Below are 22324 nucleotides of genomic sequence, written 5' to 3'. Positions count from 1 at the left end.
TTCATTTTTAAAACTGCAACCCTATCACACCCACGCAAGTTTTCTCCTGTCGCCGCAGTTGTCAATCGTTTAAGGACAATTGCACGTAAGGGTGACCCCTCCCCCCTTCCTCCCCCCCCCACCCATCCAGGCTGTACCCCCCCTACACCCCCACACGCGCGTTCCAGGATGGGCCGCGCGTTCCCGGATCCGCGTCCCCCCCCCCCGACCCCGCCACTCGCCCACCTGAAGCTCGCCAGTGAGTCACGGCGAGGTCTAAGAATAGCCCGCAGCGACACCTGCGATCGCCGTCCTGATGAAACCTTTGTGCCGACGACTGCGGGAACACCGCCGTTGGTTTCACGCCATAGACGTCGACCGCTCGTGGCTACGTCGCCGCCGCCGCCGTCACGGCACCTCGTCAGCCTCTGCTCTGGCACCGTGGAGGGAGGCGAGGGGTTGGTGGATCGCACACGGATCGGCTGCGAAGCGCACTTCGCGTGGGTGGCGACAAGGAGGTGCCATCACCTCCCCTGGCTCGCCAGCAGATGGCGGTGCAGCGAGGGGGCTGATCGCCGCCTGTTTCCGTCTGTACGGGGATAGAGCGTTGTTGTTGTGTCTTGTGTACAGTCGTGTTCTCCTGTAACGCGATGGTAGTTGCGTTCCTGAAGAACACCGCGTTTTGGAAAAAATCGCGTTATAATAAATAACATGTAATATGGTGTGGGAGGGGGGGGGTAAAGCACAGTCCGCGATAACGCGTGGGATGCGTGCACAGGCTGAGCAAAGGCTGAGGCGCGTGTGTAGCATCTAGAAGCATCTAGCAGCATCCCAATGCCTTGTGCGATGATGCATCCTCATTGTTTCCTACTCGTGCAACGTAGTTCCGTTCACTCGATCGCGTTATATCCAAATTCACATCGGGCGCTATAACAAAACGGTGTTCCCTGATACATTCATCGCGTTACATATCCAATTCGCGTTATGAAAACAACACGCGGCGTTTGTAGGAGAACAGGCTGTACGTTGAACTTCTTTCGCGCCGTACGAAGCCAACTGTGCTAATCGCAGGTTGTTGTTGTTGTCCCCCGCGCGCACGTGGGAGGGATTTCTCCGGCTGCTCCGGTTTCTTCTCATGTGTATAGTCGACGCAACTCGCCATCCATTGGCTGAATTACATTTTACAATAAAACTAAATAATGCCGCAGCAGGAAGGGCCCTCCTGAAAAAATTATCGCATACGACCCGGCGTGGCTTTCGTGGATGAAATAAGGACATCGATGACGCAGCTCCAGGGGGAGGCCACAGTCCCCGTGGTGTTTGCGACTCCCGTTAACGCGGTGAGAGGCTGCCCGCCCCAACGTGGAGTCAACATCGAGAAGACGTCGGATGCCGCCCGTCGGAGGAAGGCGCCGTCGAGCGGGACTCCCGTCAGCTGCAGACCGCGCAGAAGTCAGATGACGGTGGCCCGCTCGATGTTGCGAGCAGCCACTCCCTGGCGGAATCACGCACCTAGGGGGGGGGGGGGGGGTCAGACATTTGTGACGATGTGTGACGATGACGGGGGGGGGGGGGTTGAGAAACGTGACGTCACGTAAAAATGCGCAACTTTAATTACATATAGGCAACACGTTCTATTTAATTAAATAGACTTTTTAATAAATGTTTTCTCCTACAACATCAGAGTGCAGCGCCAATTTAAATATGCACTACAATGACAATAGTTTAAAGCGATTTGAAGCATATAAAAAAAAATTGGGGGGGGCAGAGCTTTGTGACGTCATATTTGAGGGGGGGTCTGACTTTTTGTGACGCCGTGTGACGAGGGGGGGGGGGTCAAAAATCGTCCAAAATCGAGTGACGTCATTTATGGACGGCCCCTAAGCCACGGCTTTAACTACAAGTACTTACGCGATCGATATATTGGCCTAGCATCGTGAACGATTTCCGATATCAGTGTAAACGTGACAATCGACCACGTGGCCGAACCCGAAAACGAATTTGGATCGTCGGTGGTTGGTGACTGTCAAGGCCGGCACGGTCTGTGGAGGCAGTGCCACGCACTCCCGGCCGCCTCGTCTCCCCCACTCCTGGTGCGTCTTTACAATGCAATCACCCCACCGAGCGCTCGTGATTATAATGAAAGCTGCCCTGAAAGAGGGCAAAGCGAGGCTCAGGCACGAGTGAATGCTTGACCGGGAGTCGAACACAGCGGCACCACGAGACTCACGCGAAGCACACGTGCACCTTCCAACAAAGACAACGACCCCCCATATAGCCTCAACAGACTGTTGCGGCAAGTGCTGTTAGTGAGCACACAACCCGGGTCGCCGGGTTCATAGCGCAGCGCGCTAACCGCTGAACCACCGCTCCCCGATTGTTGCTCTCGCAAAGCCAGTTCCCGCGCCAGGCGACCACGTGTTCGGCCGGCACTAGGGTGTGTGACGCGTCCACCGTCACGTGCGCCGTTATAATGGAGACCCCCCCCACACACACACACCCTCCTCCCTGCCCGCCCGCGAGAGCCAGAGATGCGCGGAGTTCAAACGAACACGACGGCCGCCTGTGCGCAGTGACGATTCAAACCCCGGCAATTGAGAGCACGCACGGCGTAAGAGCTCGCAAAGGTAAAACCCCCAGGAGTCGTGACCAGTGCTGACCCGGTGCTCCGACGTGGCCAATTTCGAGCCTCTCGAGAGGCAAACTCATCCCGAGGGCTCGAGGCCTCAAACATCTCGGCGATGTCGGCCTCGGTGCTTCTGACGCGCCATCGGCTTTGGAGGCTCGACTCACATTCAGCTGCCTCCGGGACTCTTATTCTGAACGGTTTGCCGCGCTTAATGGGGCTCGGCAAGGCACTCGGTCACCACGGTGAGTGCCGTGTCGAGCGATGCAGAGATGGCCACCACCGTGCGATGATGCTCATCCCCAATGCAAATAACGCCCCGTTTGAGAAGACGCTAACACTGCGCTGTTCCTTCCTCCGCGATGTCCATCACCGTCGTTTATGCCTCTGGGTTTGCACTTCTCGCGAAAGCTCTCCGGTGGCTACGGGTTAAGGTTCGAGGTGCGCAGAGACCCGCTATTACCTCGTGCTGTCTGTCAGTTCGACAAAATGCGGTGGGGCAGCTCCACTGGCCGGGAGGATGATGTGACCATACTTCGCCACGCTGGTCCGTGCAGGCCGATACAGGCGGGGGAGAGTTCAGGCCGCGTGGGCTGCTGCTACCCACAACCCGTGGTCGTGTTCAGTGCCTGGTGGCTACTCATGCGAATACTATCCACGGGCTCAAAAGCCTGTTTCAGCGTCTTAGGTCTGGTGGGAATCCGGGTGATTTGGATCACCTCCGATTAGCACGGTTGGCGACGTACAGTGCGAAATAAGTTCAACATACAAATGATAACAGATGATAACAAAGTTACAAATACATACTTTTTACCCGATGAATGTGTGTGGCCTTCAAAGTGTAATTGACTACCAAGGCGGTAATATGATGCCGTCATTTTCATCGTTAATTCCGTTGTCTCGTGAAAACGACATCACGTGCCTTGTAAATTGTAAAGCCGTGGCGGCGAGCAGAACTATGGGAGCGTTAACCGAGCTGAAGGGAAGTCTATGGACTGTGAAGCAATCCCGACGCGTGTTGGAAGCACAGCAAAGCACGACGCAATAAGCAATTGCAAAGTTACGGGCCAGTGATATCGCAGTAATGTTCATATCGTGACGTTTGAAATCGTTTTGTCGTGGAAAGATATCACGGGAAACCCCAGCGACCACCGAACTCATTCAGCTGCCTCGTGTAATGGTTAGAAAAACGTCTACGCGTTGACCTGCTTGACTCGTCTTTGCTTTTAATCTGCTGGGTTTTGTTTGACTGGATCTCAACACACGCACGCGAAGACGCGCGGAGACAACACATTCCCCGTTTGACCTGGAGCCCTTAGTTCGCGGACTGTCAATGTTGGCGGAGCTCATGACTCACAGTTGCAACTACGTGTACACGAGTTCAATTCCGGTTCAAGGGTCGACTCAGCCCATCATTCCCCTGGGGTTATTTAAGTGAATGTAATTTTGTACGCGGGCTCAACGGCGTCCTTGGGATAAGCTGGGCCCCCTGCCATAAGGCTGTGGAATTGCCAAGAATGGCTTGAGGCCACCAGTTTGTGAAAAGTGCAGCACGTCAAGGCGGGGGGGGGGAACCGTTAGCCTTGACCACCTTTGTCTCCACAGTGTGGATCGCACTGCTTTAGATTACAGTGCCGGATGTGTTCGTTCCAGAGGCCGGATTGACCTCGCGGGACACCGGGGTCAGATTCAGATGCCACTGTGGCGGTGTTTGCGTGGACACACATTGGACCGAAAGTTTGATCGGGAGGGTGCGGCGTATTCACAACCTCCAGCCCACCACACACACAACTTTTTAAAGATAAAAACAATCCCCCGTATAGCCTCAACAAACTGTAGGGGCAAGTGCTGTTAGCGAGCACCTATGAAGGCCGGCACGACACACGAGGGGGTGGGTGGCCAGCACCACGCCCAGCCGCTTTTGTCTCCGCAGCGGCGATTTTTATTACACACCGCACCAGGTACTCATTTGAGGCTGACTCAACCTAGGGGAGGCCCAGGACCGGTTCAGATTATAGCCACTGGTGTTGGCCGTGAGAGGGAACAGAACGCGTGCATATTTCCGGGCACATTTATGTGAGCTTCGTGTACTTTCTTTTAGAATCGGAATGCCACGCATGCCTTGCTAGTTATTAGGGATTCTATTTCACCGCGGAGCGAGCGATTACACGCAGACGCACAATGGAATTAATCCGCGGGGCGGGGGGAGGGGGGGAGCTGGGTCATATTTCCCGTAAAGGTCAGCGCCGTTAAAAACAAAAATGCCACAAAGAGACGCAGCAGCAAATGGCTCGCGCAAAGAAGTGGCCGCCGTTGGTGTCAACAAACAAACAACAACAAATAACAACAATCATGTGTCGTTGTAGGTCGAGCCTGACTCAGTAGGTGACGTGGCGCCAGCGAGTCAGTGGCGTTAGCAGAGAGCCGCTAAGCCACGGCGGCACCCGGCGATGCGATCCTCCCCGCGTTGCATCTCTTCGTCTTGTTCTCGTGTTGTTCTCGTGGTGTTCTCGTGGTGTTCTCGTGTTGTTCTCGTGGTGTCCTCGTGGTGTTCTCGTGGTGTTCTCGTGGTGTTCTCGTGTTGTTCTCGTGTTGTTCTCGTGGTGTTCTCGTGTTATCGCGGGGTTGTTTGTTGTTGTCGCGTCCACGATGGGAGCGAGCCCCCCTCGCTCCGTAGAGCGACGGTTCTAGGTCGATCCCTTGCGTCTGAAGCTCGCCTCTCTACTCCCCCGCCCCAGCTTCGTCGCCTGCCCCGAGTTGGGATCTTAGACACCACGCGGGGGGAGGGGGCAGAGGTCCTCCTGAGCGAAAATTATGGCCAAAATCCCAATTATCCAAACTTCTCACATGACGTTCCAAAAATGAAAATGCAATTAAAACCTCTTCCTATGTAATAATTGATTCTGGAGTATCTCCTTTGCAAAATGTATTGTCGTGAATTTCATGGCCCGATGAGAAGCACTTCTTCTCGTGTGCATGACTCGACTGTCACTCCAGCTGCTGAACCACTCGTGCCCTGCGATAGTGAGATGTCAACTACCTCGCCTGGTATGCAGAAGGCCGTAGGGTCGATATTTGGAGTTTGCGTGTTCTCCCCGTGGTCGCGGGACTTGTTCTCCGGGTCTTCCCCTCCACATTTAGAAGCATTCGTAGAGAGTATTTGGCTGCTATAAATTTCCACGTGATAAGCCACTTTGTTTAGCTATAATTTGTGGGTAGGTCGTTTCTGAAAGGGGGATACATAACTCAGTGGGACTGATCCTGGTATAATAAAACATGTTGATAGTTTTTTTTAGTTTAGTTGTGGACAATGTAACGGAATCCGTCAAAATTAACAAATTACACGGTGACTATGAATTCACCACCGCCGCCGCCGTATGAACGTACAAACTACCTATCGTGCTGATTAAAACCCATTCCCGAAACCCCCCCCCACCGCCCCCGCCCCCGCCCCACCCACCTCTATTCAACGACCGTGCACTACGAACGCCGCTCCCTGGCCTACAAACCGGGACGCGTCGCGAGGTGGCTCAGTTAGGGCCCCCTTTGTCCACCGTAGACCCCCGAAACCCGGACACGTTTCTCAGTCAGCCGAGGTCAGCGGTAGCGGTCGGCGACCTGCGGCGGCTCTTTAAGGACTTGATTTGAAGCTTTCGCGACTGCAGGAATCCATACTCTTTGGTTCTTTCGGTAAAGTCACGTAGAAAAAAAAACCGAATTTTTATTTTGTATTTTATAAAAAATATATATTTATCGTTTTATTTTATTGAAACAAAATTAGTTTATTTATTTTATTTTTCTACCTACGTGACTATACCGAAAGAACCAAAGAGTATATTTAAGGACTGCTTTGTGACGTCGTCTATTACGGGGCGGGGGGGAACGTCTCGTGCTCACGTCGCATTGCGGCTCTTGAAATATTTTATTTTACAGATTTCGAGAGAATCAAACGTCTCTTCTCGTTGTTTTTGCTGCCGAGCCTTGGCCTACGGTGCTATAAAAGCCGTGCTGTAAATTGCGATAAAGTTCAACACCAGATCTCGGTTACATTTTTTTTATTTACGTCACTCGAAACACAGAAACTAAATCTCGGGCCGTCGGCGCCAAGCGTGGGATTGATGTCAATAGTCGTGTGGATTTGTCTCCGGGTCTTCCGGTTTGTCCGTCCACTTTTAGAATCAACGTCACGTGCTTAGAGTCCAGCACTGCATTTGGCTGCTATACATTTCCACTTGATGGGCTACTTCGCTGAGCCATCATTAGTGGCCGTGTCGCTTCCGAAAAAAACAATGTAGCTCAGTGGGGCCTTACTTGATTAAATATAAAAAAAAACATCGTGTAGTTTGAGTAGCTACGGCGCGGCCACGCACCGGACCTGACAGCAAGCAGCGGCGTGTGCGTCTCTGTCTCCCCGCGTCCCTGCGAGGTGGAGCACGCGCCGCGAGAGGGCGGTGGGCGGCAGCGTTCCCAGCAGCAGAGCGCGGGTTGCTCAACAACCCGGCGCAGCTGTTGGAAATCCACGAGGCACAAAGCCACGTGTCTGTGTGTGTGTCTCTGTCTGTGTGTCTGTGTGTGTGTCTCTGTCTGTGTCTCTGTTTGTGTCTCTGCGTGTGTGTGTCTCTGTCTGTGTGTCTGTGTGTGTGTGTCTCTGTCTGTGTGTGTGTCTCTGCGTGTGTGTGTCTGTGTGTGTATGTCTCTGCGTGTGTGTGTCTCTGTGTGTGTCTCTGTCTGTGTGTCTGTGTGTGTATGTCTGTGTGTGTGTCTCTGTCAGTGATGGGGCAGTTGTGGAGAGAGTGGAGAGTTTCCCATACCTGGGCAGTGTGCTTATGACCGGCTCCAGTTTAACAGCAGATGTCTCACTCCGAATCAGTCGAGCGGCAATATATTTTCATCGGTTGCGTAACGCTGTGTGGAAGCTACCTGGTCTGTCGCTCCGCACGAAGCTTTAGATCTTCTCGGCCACGGTCATTCCTTCCTTTCTCTACGCTTGCGAAACGTGGACCCCCCTAATGGAGCATCTTCGCCGGTTGGAAACATTTAGGCTGGCCTGACTACGATCCATCCTGGGTTTAACCAGGCTGGATTGTGTGAGGAGCTCACAAATCCTTGAAAGATCTGGGCAAAGTCCCATCGGTGAGCTTCTCCGGCAGGCAAAGCTGCGTTGGCTGGGTCAGGTAGCCCGCATGCCCAGCCACCGCATGCCTAAACAGCTTTTGTTCGACCGGATCGAGGCGGCTAAACGGGCGCGGCACGGGCTAGAGAAGAGATGGAGTGATGTGGTACAGGAGGACGTGGAGCTGAGTGGACTTGCCGATGACTGGTACCAGCGGTGTCAAGATCGGCCTCTGTGGAGGAGGCTCGTGAAGGACGCTACTGGGCAGTTGGAGGCAGTCGCCCTCCAACAACAACGGAGGGCGGAGGAGCGACGCTCACAACAACGAGCGGAGCGCCGGGTGGCTAAAGCACAGCAAGTTGGTACAGTAGGGGGCACAGGTGGTGCATCAGCTAGTCATCTCGGTCATTTCGGTCAGTCAACCCGTGGCAACTGGGTCTGCCCCGTGACCTCCTGCCAGCGGGCGTTCGACACTTCACGTGGCCTCGAGGTGCACATGACCTGGCACAAGCGTCGTGGTGACGTCACCGCCACTTAGTGGCGAATGGCGGTTGTTGTTCTTGTCTCTGTGTGTGTGTGTCTGTCTGTGTGTCTGTGTCTGTCTGTGTGTGTTTGTGTGTGTGTTTGTGTGTGTGTCTCTGTCTATGTGTGTGTCTGTGTCTGTCTTTGTGCGTGTCTGTCTGTGTGTGTGTCTCTGCGTGTGTCTCTATCTGTGTGTGTGGGGGGTGGGAAGAGGTAGTGTCGTGGTTAGCGCTACGCTGCGCTACCGAACCCGGCCACCCGAGTTCGATTCCCGCTCACGGCCAACACCGGTGACGATTATCTGAAACGGTCGTGGGCCTCCCCTAGGTCGACTCAGCCCCAAATGAGTACCTGGTGCGATGTGTAAACATCGCCATTAGAGAGACAAAGGCGGCCGGGCGTGGTGTTGGCCACCCACCCCCTCGTGTGCCGTGCTGACCCTTATAGGTGCTCTCTAGCAGCACTTGCCCCAACAGTCTGTTAAGGCTACATGGGGGATCTTTTCCTTGTGTTGGTCTTTAGCCTCACTGAGCCACCTTCCTCTCATGATGTGAGTACGTCTCCTTTATCCGCCATCCGCCTGTGACCGAGTTGGCGATCTGGGAGACGGTTTAGTGCAGGGGGTGTTTATGGCTCAGAGCTCACAAGTGAGAGAGAGTGAGTGTGAGAGAGAGTGTGAGTGAGAGTGTGAGAGAGAGTGAGAGAGTGTGAGAGAGAGAGAGAGTGTGAGAGAAAGTGTGAGAAAGAGAGTGTGTGAGAGAGTATGAGAGAGTGTGAGAGAGAGAGTGAGCGAGAGGGAGGGGGGGTTACATAAAGCAAAGTAAAACAAATACGAAATGATGAACGAAGCAAAGTGCCGACTACACCGAGCACCTTCTTGTTTCCACTGATTGTAAAAACAAGGAGAGAGTGTTCGCCGCGCTTTACACAGGCACGTCTGTGCCCGCTGTAATGACATCGGTGCGGCACTTCAGGTTCATAGGGGACGGCGAGACAATGGAACTCGATGGACGCTACTAACACGATGGGTTCTGCATTCACGGTCTTTACCCCAGCAGTGCAACTTGAGTACTCAAAAGGCGATGGCACTCGAAAACACAATGCACGTGGAGACACATCATTCGTTTCCCATGACTTAGGTCGCAGAGGTGCAATGCTCATTTCTTTTCTCCGACGACTGTCCACAGCCCTCCACCACCCGACAGAGGCAATCGAATCGGGTTGTCACGTGATGAGGAAAATTTTGCCAATTTATTTTTTTGGTTCGTGAGCAAACACTGAAAGGGATTATTAAAGCGACGTTCGCACGCTATGGCTCTCCGCTGCTCCTGACGCGGTTCGTCTGACTTTACCGCCCACACGCGAACTTGTGAACTGTTGCTCTGCATCTACATCGGCCGTACGACAGAAGACGACGGCGAGGACTGGAGATTACAACCGGAATCGTCAAGTGTCCGCTAAAGTTCAGATCGACCAGAAAAGACAGCCAGTTCAGGAAGTTTCGGATTATCCTCGCAGCACATGTTGCTACGGGCCCCGCACTTTCAAGGGCCCCACGCTAAATGCTTTCAAGCTATCAATTCCGGTTCAGTGATTCTGCACTTGCTCTATTACTATAGTACTATATTGTCTTCAACTTTCACGAACGACTATGTTCAATCTTAATTTAGGAGCTTTCGTGACTGCAGGAATTATTCTTTGGTTTGTTTTCGGTTAAGTCACGTCTAAAAATAAAATAATAAATTAAAATAACATATTACGACGTTTCGATTGCAAAACAAGCAATCATCATCAGGTATAAAAGAAATAGCAACAAAATCTAACTAGAAAACTATAGACAGACATGCAAGCAGACAGACATCACAACGGCACACAGAGAGAGGACACAAATCGGCACAAAGAGAGGGGTCGTTTCTGTGACGGTCCCTTAAATATAGAGAGGGGGGGCGGGGACGGAGAGAGGGAGGGGGCAGAGATAATTAGCATATCAATGAGTGTACGGAAACGTACTGCTGTTGCAAGTAAGATGACAATGTGGAACGGGCACGCAAAATTGAAAACGGGCACGCAAAATTGAAAATTAGGAGACAGGCACACGAAAATTAAATAACCTAGCAAAATATCGAAATGTGATGTAATACAACACAGAGAGTCGGTTAACACACAATTAACGCATAGCCTGGTTGATTACGTGTTTCAAAATTTGCTAAGTTAGAATTTTAAGTGTGAAAATTCCAAAGAGAGGACACAGGCAGAGAGAACAAATAGTCAGAAAGAAAAAGGATAAGCTTAAAACTTAAGATTGAACCACTTCTACGGGGAAGTTTTAAGCTTATCCTTTTTCTTTCTGACTATTTGTTCTCTCTGCTTGTGTCCTCTCTTTGGAATTTTCACACTTAAAATTCTAACTTAGCAAATTTTGAAACACGTAATCAACCAGGCTATGCGTTAATTGTGTGTTAACCGACTCTCTGTGTTGTATTACATCACATTTCGATATTTTGCTAGGTTATTTAATTTTCGTGTGCCTGTCTCCTAATTTTCAATTTTGCGTGCCCGTTTTCAATTTTGCGTGCCCGTTCCACATTGTCATCTTACTTGCAACAGCAGTACGTTGCCGTACACTCATTGATATGCTAATTCTCTCTGCCCCCTCCCTCTCTCCGTCCCCGCCCCCCCTCTCTATATTTAAGGGACCGTCACAGAAACGACCCCTCTCTTTGTGCCGATTTGTGTCCTCTCTCTGTGTGCCGTTGTGATGTCTGTCTGCTTGCATGTCTGTCTATAGTTTTCTAGTTAGATTTTTGTTGCTATTTCTTTTATACCTGATGATGATTGCTTGTTTTGCAATCGAAACGTCGTAATATGTTATTTTAATTTATTATTTTATTTTTATTTTTAGACGTGACTTAACCGAAAAAAAAACCAAAGAAGAAGAACGACTGGGTGTTTAAGGTTAGCGATTCGTCGTATTATCTGGCTATATAGCAAATGAAAAAATAAAATTACTTTACTATGCAAGGTAAACGTTTGTGTTTTAATATTTGTGTTTTTTTTTAATTTAGGGCCCCTTTATAACATAATGCTAATCCGGCACGAAGTTCGGGGTTATAGTGTAATGTGTGACGCAGCTGTCCACTGACAGGAAGCGACTCTTGCCCTGTTTAAACCGTGACGAACACTCTGGTCATCCTCGCATCGGCTCTTGGCTCACCGTCGAACAAAGACGGTCACTCCATCTCGCGCTTTCAGTTGCGCATCTGCGGCCGTCTGGAACGCTCTTCCCTCTGATATTCGGAAGCCACTGGAGCTATGCACTTTTACATCATCGAGATTGAAAACTCATTTCTTTGTAACTGCTTTTTGCATCTCCGATTAGCAGAGTTGGCTAAGCACGGTGCGAAAGAAGTTCAACATACATGCATGTCCTTATACATTCAAGTGACAACTATGAGCCTTGCGCTGTAGAACTGATGCAGCAGCATCGGTTTGATACCCGGCCATGGCCACGGTGAGTGGTGGGCGATGCAACGCAGCCGGTCCTAAGCCGACGCCACTTCACCAATCCTCTCCGTGGCTGGTTGTGAGGCATCTTGATGAAATTCTCAGTTGCCACGAACCAAAGGGGCTGCTTCTGAGTAGAGGCCTCCTACAATGAGAATCAGAATCTGTATTTGTCACTGGAGGAATCCGAAGAGCTCTGAAGCTCTTTTTTCACAGATGACCAGGAGGGGCACGGGGTCAGAACGTTACAACGGCAAACAATAAAAAACGCGATATGGGTGCAAAGTTTAGGGAAGTTAGACAAATCACTTAAAAAAATACAAATGAAACTAAAGTCTATTTTTTTTTATCTTACCAAGTAAAGCCCACTGAGCTATTATCTTCTTCTTTCAGAAGCGACCTGGCCGCAAATGATAGTTCAACCGAGTTGCTTATCACGTGGAAATGTATCGCAGCAAAATACTCCAAATAATGTGGAGGGGGAAACCCGGAGGACCTGGAGAAAAAAATCCACGCGACCACGGAGAGAGAGGCACGCAGACTCCAAATATATTCAGTAGGCCTCAGGGTCTGGGATCGAACCCGCCGACCTCCTGCAAGTTTACCATCCCACTAAAACCTGCGACGTCGGTTCAACGTTCACACGTGGGTTGAAACTAATTGGACAACGCTGTCTCAACGTTGTTCCACGTTAAGACAGCCACAAAAATAACAACAGTTCCACGCTAATTCGCAAATTCGCCCATTTGAACACCGAAATGCAATGTAACGGACGTCCTGTGACGTTCAAAACGTCTTGATTGAATCTCCCCCGTTGTTGTACGAGTAGCTCGCTTGTGCCTGACGGTTCGCACCTATCACCCCGTCCCGCATTCGCATTTTGGTGGCGCAGTCCCTTCTTCTTCCACGTGTGGTTGTGGCTGCTGTTGCTATTGTTGTGGCTGTTGTTGTTGTTGTGGCTGTTGTTGTTGTGGCTGTTATTGTTGATATGCGGCCGCGACCGCCCCTCCCCCCCCCCAACTGTCGCAGGGTCAGCAGAGAGAATGAAGAGCAACGCTCTTCTCCGTGTCGGCCCCTCGAAAGACGGCGAGAGTGGATGGATTCGCGTGCGTAACGAGCGTGGGGGGCAGGCAGGGGGGTGACTTGCCCCCCTCCCCCCCCAACCCTCCCTCGGGTGGCCAAAGCTACGCGTTGGGGCCCCCTTGACAACCACCGCGAGCGGAAAAGAACAACAGCGACACGTATTTAGAATGGCGGTGTCAATGTATTTTTCTCAATGGAAATGCTTAATGGTGTGATCAGGCAAGGGGAGCCTCTGGGTGCGACCGTGCGCAGACAAATCAAATGTTGGCCGTGACCCGACCTGACCGAGTGTCGCAAACCCCACCCCCTTTGAGCCGGAAATGTTGCGTCACCACCGCCGCCGTGACGTCAGAGGGAAGACGCGTGGCGACACGTGGCCGACTTTTAGATGCAGCGCTGTAACTGTAAATCGCTTCCCCCCCCCACCTTGCACAACAAAGAGGGTGAATCCCGCCCACCGCCATCGACCCCTTTTAAAACAACAAACGAGGTCCGCTCAGGCGGGACGCGCTTGTTCAAACATTCAAGGGCGGCTGTACATCTCGGCCATCTGCCCACTGCCGTGACCATCGCAAGTAAACGAGTAGGGGACGGTGTGTGTTGGGTTCGTTGCTTGAATATTCACGGTACAAGTGATACCCCGGATTTACGTCGTTTCGCAAGCACGTCGTCACTTTATTATTGGCACCGCTTACCCGTTTTGCGTCGCCTCAAGCCCCACACTTACGTCGCTGACAGCATCATCGCCCGTCCTGTCTCGGTATCCGTCACCTCTCAGCCTTCGCCTCCACCACCCACTACAACCCTGCAAATCGCTTCGATTGACGTAGTTTACATATTCGTCGTAGCGCCTTCCAGGGACGCATCCCCGACGTAAACCGAGGGTTCTCGCTGTATTGCATGTCTGCAGGCGTGTGGCCTATACAATGCATAATGTACAGGATGTCACCTTACGAGAAAATAACACGTATACATGTATTTTGTATACATTTGGAAATGTAACGTTCCCATCAGCCCCCAACCCCTCCAATCGTTTTGCCTTCGTCCCGCTGCCAGGCGCGCTCTCTGCCTCATGCCAGGAGGCATGTGCTGTCTGCTTTAAGGAATGTTTGAATTGCGAGTTGGTTAAGGGTATTTTTGTTTGTATCTATTCCAATGTTGACGTGCTGCTCTTTGAAGTCGTCACAGTGGGGAATCCTCAACCCCGTGCATAAATACATCTCTGAATACACTTCGTGAAATCGCATACCTGTGATTAGTTATGGCGTTTGTAGGATGGACGACAACAGGAACATTTCAAGGTGTGTTATTGTTTGGATAAATAGGAAGGAACCGGAAAGAGAGGAATGCCTAACAGAGAATTGCATGATGACGACAATTATAATAGATTGGCGCCAGAAAGATGTGGCCACTAGTTGAGCATATTGAGCACAAGACAGAGGAAAGTGGAAACAAATGATGAAATGTACAGTGGACACATACGGGCTATTTGCACACAGCCCCTGATGGTGATGATGAGTTACGGCCGCTGTCAACTTAGCCTCATGCATCGCTCTCACTCGGGGTCTCCATTAGGACGTCATCACAATTTCGTGGCAACTGTCGTGGCAATTGATAAACAGTATTCCGTCGTTATTCTCGAGGAATATATTCCGGAGATGTTTATGAAGAGCAAATGCCGTGGACAATGATATTGGCTCTACGAATATCGTACGCGCAACGTCTGCAGATGCTTAAAAAGCTTCCAGAAATTCTCTCTTTCTATCTCTCTAATTTCATTTTCTTATCACCTTCACTCTGGTCGCTGTATCGCATCACATTCTCTCTCTTCACTTTATCGCATCACTTTCTCGCAGCGCATTTCTCTCTCACCACTTTATCGCATCACGTTCTTTCTCGCTCGATGCAGTAGTCGTGCAGAGTTCCAGACGCGATTCGCGGATAGCCAAAATCGCGGAGAACAAGTTCGCGAATAACGAGGGAATGCTGTATGTTATGAATGTTATCATCCCTTTGTCAATTCCTGCAGATTGCTGGATGAATGCCTCCCCGTGCCAGCTTGCTCGTGGGTATTGTTGGGCCAGACTTGCCCAAGGTGGTCACTGTGCCATGGGTTGGTGAAGGGGGAGCCATCGGGCCGATTCTAATATCGCTCGCTGCCGAAGTTGGGCGTTGCTGGGAATTGATCTCAGGTGGCTGGGGCCGTAATGCAATCGATATGGGGGCACCACGCATGGCGAGATGTTAACTACTTTGCCTGGTATACGGAAGGTCGTGGATGCGATCCCAATCCCGACCATGATGCCTGTATATTTGGAGTTTGCGTGTCTCTCTCTCCGTGGTGGTCACTTGGATTATTTTCCAGGTCCTCTGGTGTTTCCCTCAACATTTATAATCGACATGCGTTTAAAGCATTTGGCTGCTATACATGTCCACGTGATAAGTCATTTCATTGGGTTATAATTTATATATATCAGTGGGCCTTACCTGGTAAAATAAAAACAAAGTTTAGTTTAGTTTTAGATATTGTAGTCGTTTTGCACCCCGCAGTAGCGTCTTGAACATCCATTTTCACTGGTAATTTTCGGTAGACTTGAAGTAGTCACAGGAGTTCAACCCCTTGGCTCTTCGCTCAATCGAGAGGTGGGTGCCATAGCCGCAACCGCTGTAGGTCGGCGAATTTTGATCAGCGGCAATGCAGTACATTGCTGGTAGCAATGTGGCGGCATAATGGCATTCCTTATTTATTCCTCATCAAAGCCGCACGTTGCATCCTAATTGAATTACACTAATGATGCCATAGCCATGTGGTTGAGTATATCAACCGCAATTAGGGCATAATTCTTACGTATCAGATATGTTTTTGAAGGACACCAAACCCTCGACAAAATAACATCGCTACGTAGGAAATATATATGAAGTATATTTAAACTAGAAAAATAAACGTAAGCCAAGGGGGTGACAAAGACAACTGATTCCCAGCAACCACTGCCTTTGCTTGCGTGATTCTTGTTCGGAGTTCAGCTCATGGGCTGTGCAAGAATACTCGGCAATTAATCTCGTTTCTATGACCGCAATCTGCATGTGCAAATGAGTCAGAACAAGAGGCCACGTGTATTGTGTGTAGCCTGTAGTTACACGAGCTACTAAAAGCAACATAATTAGGGTCTAACGTTCACACGTTGTCATTATGACCGAGAAAAGACTTATGAATTGCTGTGATCATCTGCCAGATTAGTGGGAATATACACTTAAGTGGGCGCGCGCACACACACACGAAAGAGTGGTATTTTTATTCTGCAGTTTGTGAACCTTCCATATTTATATCCGGACTCGGATGAGTTAAGAGGTTTTGTTTAATGGCAAATGTAAAGGTTTACGCAGGCAGCATGTCTAGTTCGGTGCCGTGGAGAGGCAAAGCTCTCACACCAGATTGTAATTCCCGTTTTTAAAATATATATAATTCGTGAAGTTTTTCCCCTAAAGGTATAACGTGATTCAAGCTATTTTTTTAAATGCAGTTTTTTTCATCAGATAATATTTGTACGACAATCACCTTCTTATATTCGCAATTACTGTAATGTTGTTCAAATCTGATTCTCTCTTTATCCAAGGAAGATCTCCTTATCCAAGGCAAAACGTGCTCTCTCACAGCGTAAACATACCGAACATAAACCGCTCAGGAGGCAGCCCTGGAAAGAGTTGAGGTGGAATGTGGGGGGGTCCATCACGGCTGCTAAAGTCGCTGCAGCAGTCGAGGCCCTTCGTAGCGGCCAAGCTGCTGGGGGTGGACAAGACTTGCCCAGAGTTGCTGAAAGCGCTGGACAGTGTAGGAGCGTCGTGGTTAAGACGCCTCTTCAATGTCACATGGAAGGCGGGTGCAGTACCTCTGGATTGGGAAACTGGGGTCGTGGTTCCCATTTTTTTAAAAGGGGACCACAGGGTGTGCTCCAACTACAGAGGAATCACAGTCCTCAGCGTTTCAGGTAAAGCCTAAGCTAGAGTGCTCGAGAGGAGGCATCGCACAGTGGTCAAGCCTCAGATTCAGGCAGAACAATGTGGATTCCGTCATGGCGATGGAACAATGGACCAGCTACATCATGGGACCTCCTTTGCCAGTGCCAAAATATGAGAATAGGGTTTCCCCTTTTTAACTGGCAACAAAACAGGTGCTAAGATGTTAAAACACCAAACTGAAACCTTTTACAATGAATTATGTCTGCATTAACCACAGTAATTGTGGTCAAAATGCCAAAAAACATACTCTGATAATATATGCATTGTCTTTGAAACTGATTGGTCCACACCAAAGACAACTTTCTTTGGAGCCTCGTCTCAAACGGTGTTAGACCAGAGAAACTGACCAATCAGTTTCAAGGACAATGCATATATTATCTGAGTATGTTTTTGGTTGCATTCTCACCACAAGTATTGTGGTTAATGCAGACATGATTCATTGTCAAAGGTTTCAGTTTGGTGTTTTAACATCTCAACACCTGTTTTGTTGCCAGAAAAAGGGGAAAACCTATTATACTCTTAGTTCTTTCGGTAAAGTCACGTAGGTAAAAAATGAAATTAAAATAAAACAATAAAAATCACGACGTTTCGGAGGCAACTCAATGGACCAGCTCTTTTCCCTCTCACAGATATTTAAGGGGTCATGGGAGTATGATTCTTCAGCCTACCTCTGTTTTGTAGACTTGGAGAAAGCACATGACCGTGTTCCCCGGATGGTCTTGTAGGAGGTGCTGCGGGAGTATGATGTACCGTCGCTTTAGTGCGCTATCCGGTCCCTCTTTACCCAGAGTGAGAGCTGTATCTGTTTTCTTGGTGTTCAATCAAAGTCGTTCACTGTGGGTGTTGGATTCCGCCAGGGGTGCGTCTTGTCTCCACTCCTGTTTGTGATTTTCATGGACAGGATATCAAGGCGCAGCCGAGGTATGGAGAGTATCTGGTACGGGGGCATGTAGGTGGCGTCGTTGCTTTTTGCAGATGACGTTGTCCTCTTTGCCTCGTCAGTCTGTGATCTCCAGCGGGCACTTGAGCACTTTGATACCGAGTGTGAAGCGGCTGGGATGAAGATCAGCAGCTCCAAATCTTAGGTCATGGTTCACTCCCGTGAGACGGTGGATCGCTCTCTCCAGGTGAGGCTGGAACAGCTGCCCTTAGTGGAGGAGTTTGGGTTCTCCGGGGTCTCTTTCGCGAGTGATGGTAAGTGGGAGATCAACTGGCGGATCTGTGCGGCGTTCACAGTGTTACGGGCACTGTACCGTTCCGTGACAGTGAAGCAGGAGCTGAGTTCTCGAACAAAGTTCGCGGTTTACAGGTCGATCGACGTTCCCACACTCACCTATGGTCATGAGCTTTGGGTAATGACCGAAATAATGAGATCGCGCGTACAAGAGGCCGAAATGATGTTTCTCCGCAGGGTTGCCGGGCTCACTCTCCGCGATCGGGTGAGGAGCTCGGTAACCTGGGAGAGTTTCAGAGTCGAGCCGCTGCTCCTCCGGATCGAGAGGAGCCAGTTGAGGTGGTTCGGGCACCCGGTAAGGATGCCCCTCGGTAGACTCCCCCTGGAACTCTACCGGGAAGCAGCACGTCCCACTGGGCGAAGACTTCGGGGCCGGCCCAGGACACGCTGGCAGGACTATGTCACTCGGCTAGCCTGGAAACACCTGGGAATTCTCCAGGAAGAGCTAGAGTCTGTCGCCAGGGAAAGGGAGGTCGGGACCACTCTAATCAACATCGACCCTCACCAGGACAAGCGGATTGAGAAACGAAAGAATGAACAGCTAAACTCTTTATTTTACCAGGTAAGTCCCACTTAGCTGCGTAGCTCTTTGTCGGAAGCTACCTGGCCACAAATAGTTCGAGGAAGTGGCTTATCACGTGGAAATGTTACGCATGTTTCTAAATGTGGAGGGAACAACCGCGACCATGGAGAGAATATGCAAACTCAAAATATAGACAGGCATTGCCAGGGTCCGGATTGAATCAATGCTCTCCTATATACCAGGCGAGGAAAGTTAACAAGGGAGTTAACAATTCACCACCGTGGGGCCCGATGTATACACCAAGCATTTGCGAAACTTTAGAAAACGAAATAATGATACGTACACTCACATATTAACATTTAAGCCCACGTCTTTAAGTAGGTCTAACTAAACCACGACAAATGAGAAAAAAATATTGATGGAACTTTGTGTAACTATTACCTTATTATACCGGGTGCTGCACCCAACCAACGTGTGCCCTCGATCTCAATAAGTTATACAAATATGGTCGCACACACAAGAGGCACCCCAAACTTTAAAAACATTTGGGGGGGGGGCGGGATACTACGGTATTCGTGTTACATGTTGCTTATAAAGCCACGTGCTGCGCCCGTGATGTGCCCCTTCCACTCAAAGACACGTCTACTGTTGCATCAACTATTACAATGCGTTTGTACAACTTCTCCTCGGTCAGCATCCACGTTTTAGAGATGAGCACTGTTGGGTACGCACGGTGCGAAAGTTCAACATACGGTACATGTTATACTCACGCGAGGCAATCTTTCCGTCATCATCATCAGCAGCAGCAGCAGCAGCCATGGTTAATCCACTGCTGGATGAAGGGCTCTCTCCAAGCCGCCCTCACCACCCACCATCCTGCGATGTAACAACAACAACAACGACGATGATCCACCAAGCCCCTGCGCGTTCACCGATTTCGTCGGTTCATCTCTTCCTCGTTGTCCGAGCTGTCGACGGACGCGTTCCGAAATGTGTTGCCACTTGTTAAGTGTAGTCTCCGGGTGGAGCGGTGCCGAAGTGGTTTGCACACGCGGTGCCTTTGAACCGATCGACCCAAGCTATTTTCCCGGTCACGTCTAACATCAGTGGTGAGTGATATCCGAACCTGTCCTAGGTTCCTCTCTCCCCCCCACCCTCCACCACAGCTATTCTCAGGTGGCCGACCCGTAAAATATTTGCCACACCCGGCGCACCATATCCAGTATATCTCTCGCTTTGACTGTGGCTGAGAGTCACGCTGCATACTGCAGTCCATGCCAGCGACCCGGAAAATGTTCTGCGATAAATGAAGCCTTGGTGAAGTATGGTCAAACCCCGCTCCCCCCCCCCCCCGATTACCGATACAGTGAGAGAAGACCTTAGTCCAGATTCTGTGCACGTGCACTCGTCGTGCCGCGCGTGACATCTCTACCGTCCACTGATTGATCGACTCAACGTCCCTTCCGAAGCGCTGTAACTCCTGGGGTCCAGCAGGCGTGACGCGCACGTCACGTGCGTTTGTGCCACGCGGGCACGTGGTGTGGGCTATCGAGTGTGCAGGCGGTCTCAACTGCGCCACGCCGCTGCGTGTGCCGAGCAAGCTCGCCTCGAGTCGGTATCGATGCAGTGCAGACGTTTGGCAGCGATAGTCGAATGAAAACTAAAAACGATAAATTAATGGCACCGGTAAGATTGCAAGGGTGATGGACAGCAGAGGTCGCAACCGGGTACCCGATACCCGTACCCTACCCGATACCCGGCTACCCGTACCCGACCGGGTACGGGTACCCGTTTGCGACCCTGGTGCGGCCGGGTACGGGTACGGGTAGGCCGTGAGTCACTGGTGAGTCACCGTTTGTCACTCATTTCCCAACGTCTTGTCTCTTCTCACAATTCAAGTTCCTAGAATCAACTCACCCACGCCTGCAACATGGCTTCATCCCAGAGGTCGCAATCGGGTACCCGATACCCATGCCCTACCCGTACCCGGCCGGGTACGGGTAGCCGGGTATCGGGTAGGGTACGGGTACCCATTTGCGACCCTGGTGCGGCCGGGTACGGGTAAGGAATCAAAACGCGTTTGCGACCTCTGATAGACAGTGACGTAGTAACTACATTACACTATGTAACACAATTTTTGTTCCTGGGTAGTCATTGTTATTTCTAATTTGCTTATGCCTAAAAAGTAAAGAAAATGAATATTATTACCCACAAACTTTGCTTTTGTGAGCAGGACAGTGATATTTTTAAATGCATCTATTTTCAATGAGAAAACGGGCAAATTTGTGTATTTTCGTTCAAATAAAGTCAGAAAAAACAACATATGAATAAAAATGTACATGTATTTATACTAAAATAATACAAAAATGATTACAAACAATTTAGAAGTGAGTAGTTTTTCGAGATTTACGATTATACTGTAAACCACTTTCACGAATCAGCCCCCAAATGTATTCTCCCATCATGTTCTCGTTATACTGTCCTTCGTAGAGCCGTTCAAAGTCCAGTATATCCTGGTGGAAGCGCTCGGCTTGCTCCTCCGAGTACGCTCCCTTGTTCTCCTTGAATTTATCAAGATGAGCATCAAGGATATGGACTTTGAGGGACATACTACAGCCCATTGTGCCGTAGTTCTTCACCAGTCTCAACCAGCTCCACGTAGTTTTCGACCTTGTGATTGCTCAGGAAGCCACGAACCACTGCGACAAAGCTGTTCCAAGCCGCTATCTCCTTACTAGTGAGCTTCTTGGGGAATTCATCGCACTCCAGGATCTTCTTTATCTGGGGTCCGATGAAGACACCGGCGTTGACCTTTGCCTCAGACAGCTTAGGGAAGAAGTCTTGAAGGTACTTGAAGGCTGCAAACTCCTTATCTACAGCTCTGGCAAATTGTTTCATGAGGCCCAATTTGATGTGCAGTGGTGGCATCAGCACCTTCCGGGGTCCACCAGTGGCTCCCACTTGACGTTGTTCCTCCCCACAGAGAACTCGGTCTGCTCTGGCCAGTCCCGCCTGTGGTAGGGCACCTTGATGGCCTTGCTGTCCCAAAGGCAAAGATAGCAGGGGAACTTGGTAAAACTGCCGTGGAGACCCATCAGGAACGCCACAATTTTAAAGTCTTTGATGACCTCCCAGCCGTACTCATCATACTTCAAGGCATCCAGCAAGGTCTTGATGCTGTTGTAATCCTCTTTGAGGTGCATCGAGTGAGCCAGGGGAAGAGACGGGTACTTGTTACCATTGTGGAGCAGCACGGCTTTGAGGCTCCTGGATGAGCTGTCAATGACGAGGCGCCACTCATTCTGGTTAGAGGCGATTCTGATTGCCTCGAACAGACTGGTCCCATTGTGGCAGAAGCAGAGCCCATCTTGATGGGTGAAGAAGCTGCAAAAATGTTTGTGACGCTTCCTCTGATCTGCGACTTGCACACTTTAATCCAACACGTTTCACTGCTTGAGCCTAGACATCAAAAGCTCGGCATTGGTCTTGGTGAGACCAAGTTCTCTTATCAAGTCGTTGAGGTCATATTGGTTGGGGTAGTATTGGTTTCTCTCCTCAGCTCCACCTCTGAAATTGTCATCTGGATCTACAACGTCTTCCTCGCTCTCTGACTTGCTGCTCTCTTCTAAAGACGGCTGCTCTCTCTCCAGATGAGTGGGTACGGGGAGCTCATGGCAGTGTGGCACCGGGGCGATGGATGAAGGAAGGTCCGGATACGTGAGA

The 22324-nt window shown here is 50.3% G+C and overlaps 1 long non-coding RNA gene across 1 annotated transcript in view; it reads right to left on the bottom strand.

Annotated features, from left to right (window-relative positions):
- Nucleotides 1–236: 236 nt before the first annotated feature.
- Nucleotides 237–22324, bottom strand: part of LOC144943267 (uncharacterized) — a 28109-nt gene continuing 6021 nt past the window's right edge. The window contains exons 2-3 of the long non-coding RNA XR_013639472.1: nucleotides 19372–19477; nucleotides 237–1491 (exon numbers count right to left, since the gene is read on the bottom strand). This is a non-coding gene — a long non-coding RNA (uncharacterized LOC144943267). The remainder of the gene's footprint in view (nucleotides 1492–19371; nucleotides 19478–22324) is intronic.

This window comes from Lampetra fluviatilis, chromosome 30 (assembly GCF_964198595.1).
Source record: "Lampetra fluviatilis chromosome 30, kcLamFluv1.1, whole genome shotgun sequence".
NCBI lineage: Eukaryota > Metazoa > Chordata > Hyperoartia > Petromyzontiformes > Petromyzontidae > Lampetra > Lampetra fluviatilis.
This window is presented reverse-complemented; position numbering and strand designations above follow the sequence as displayed.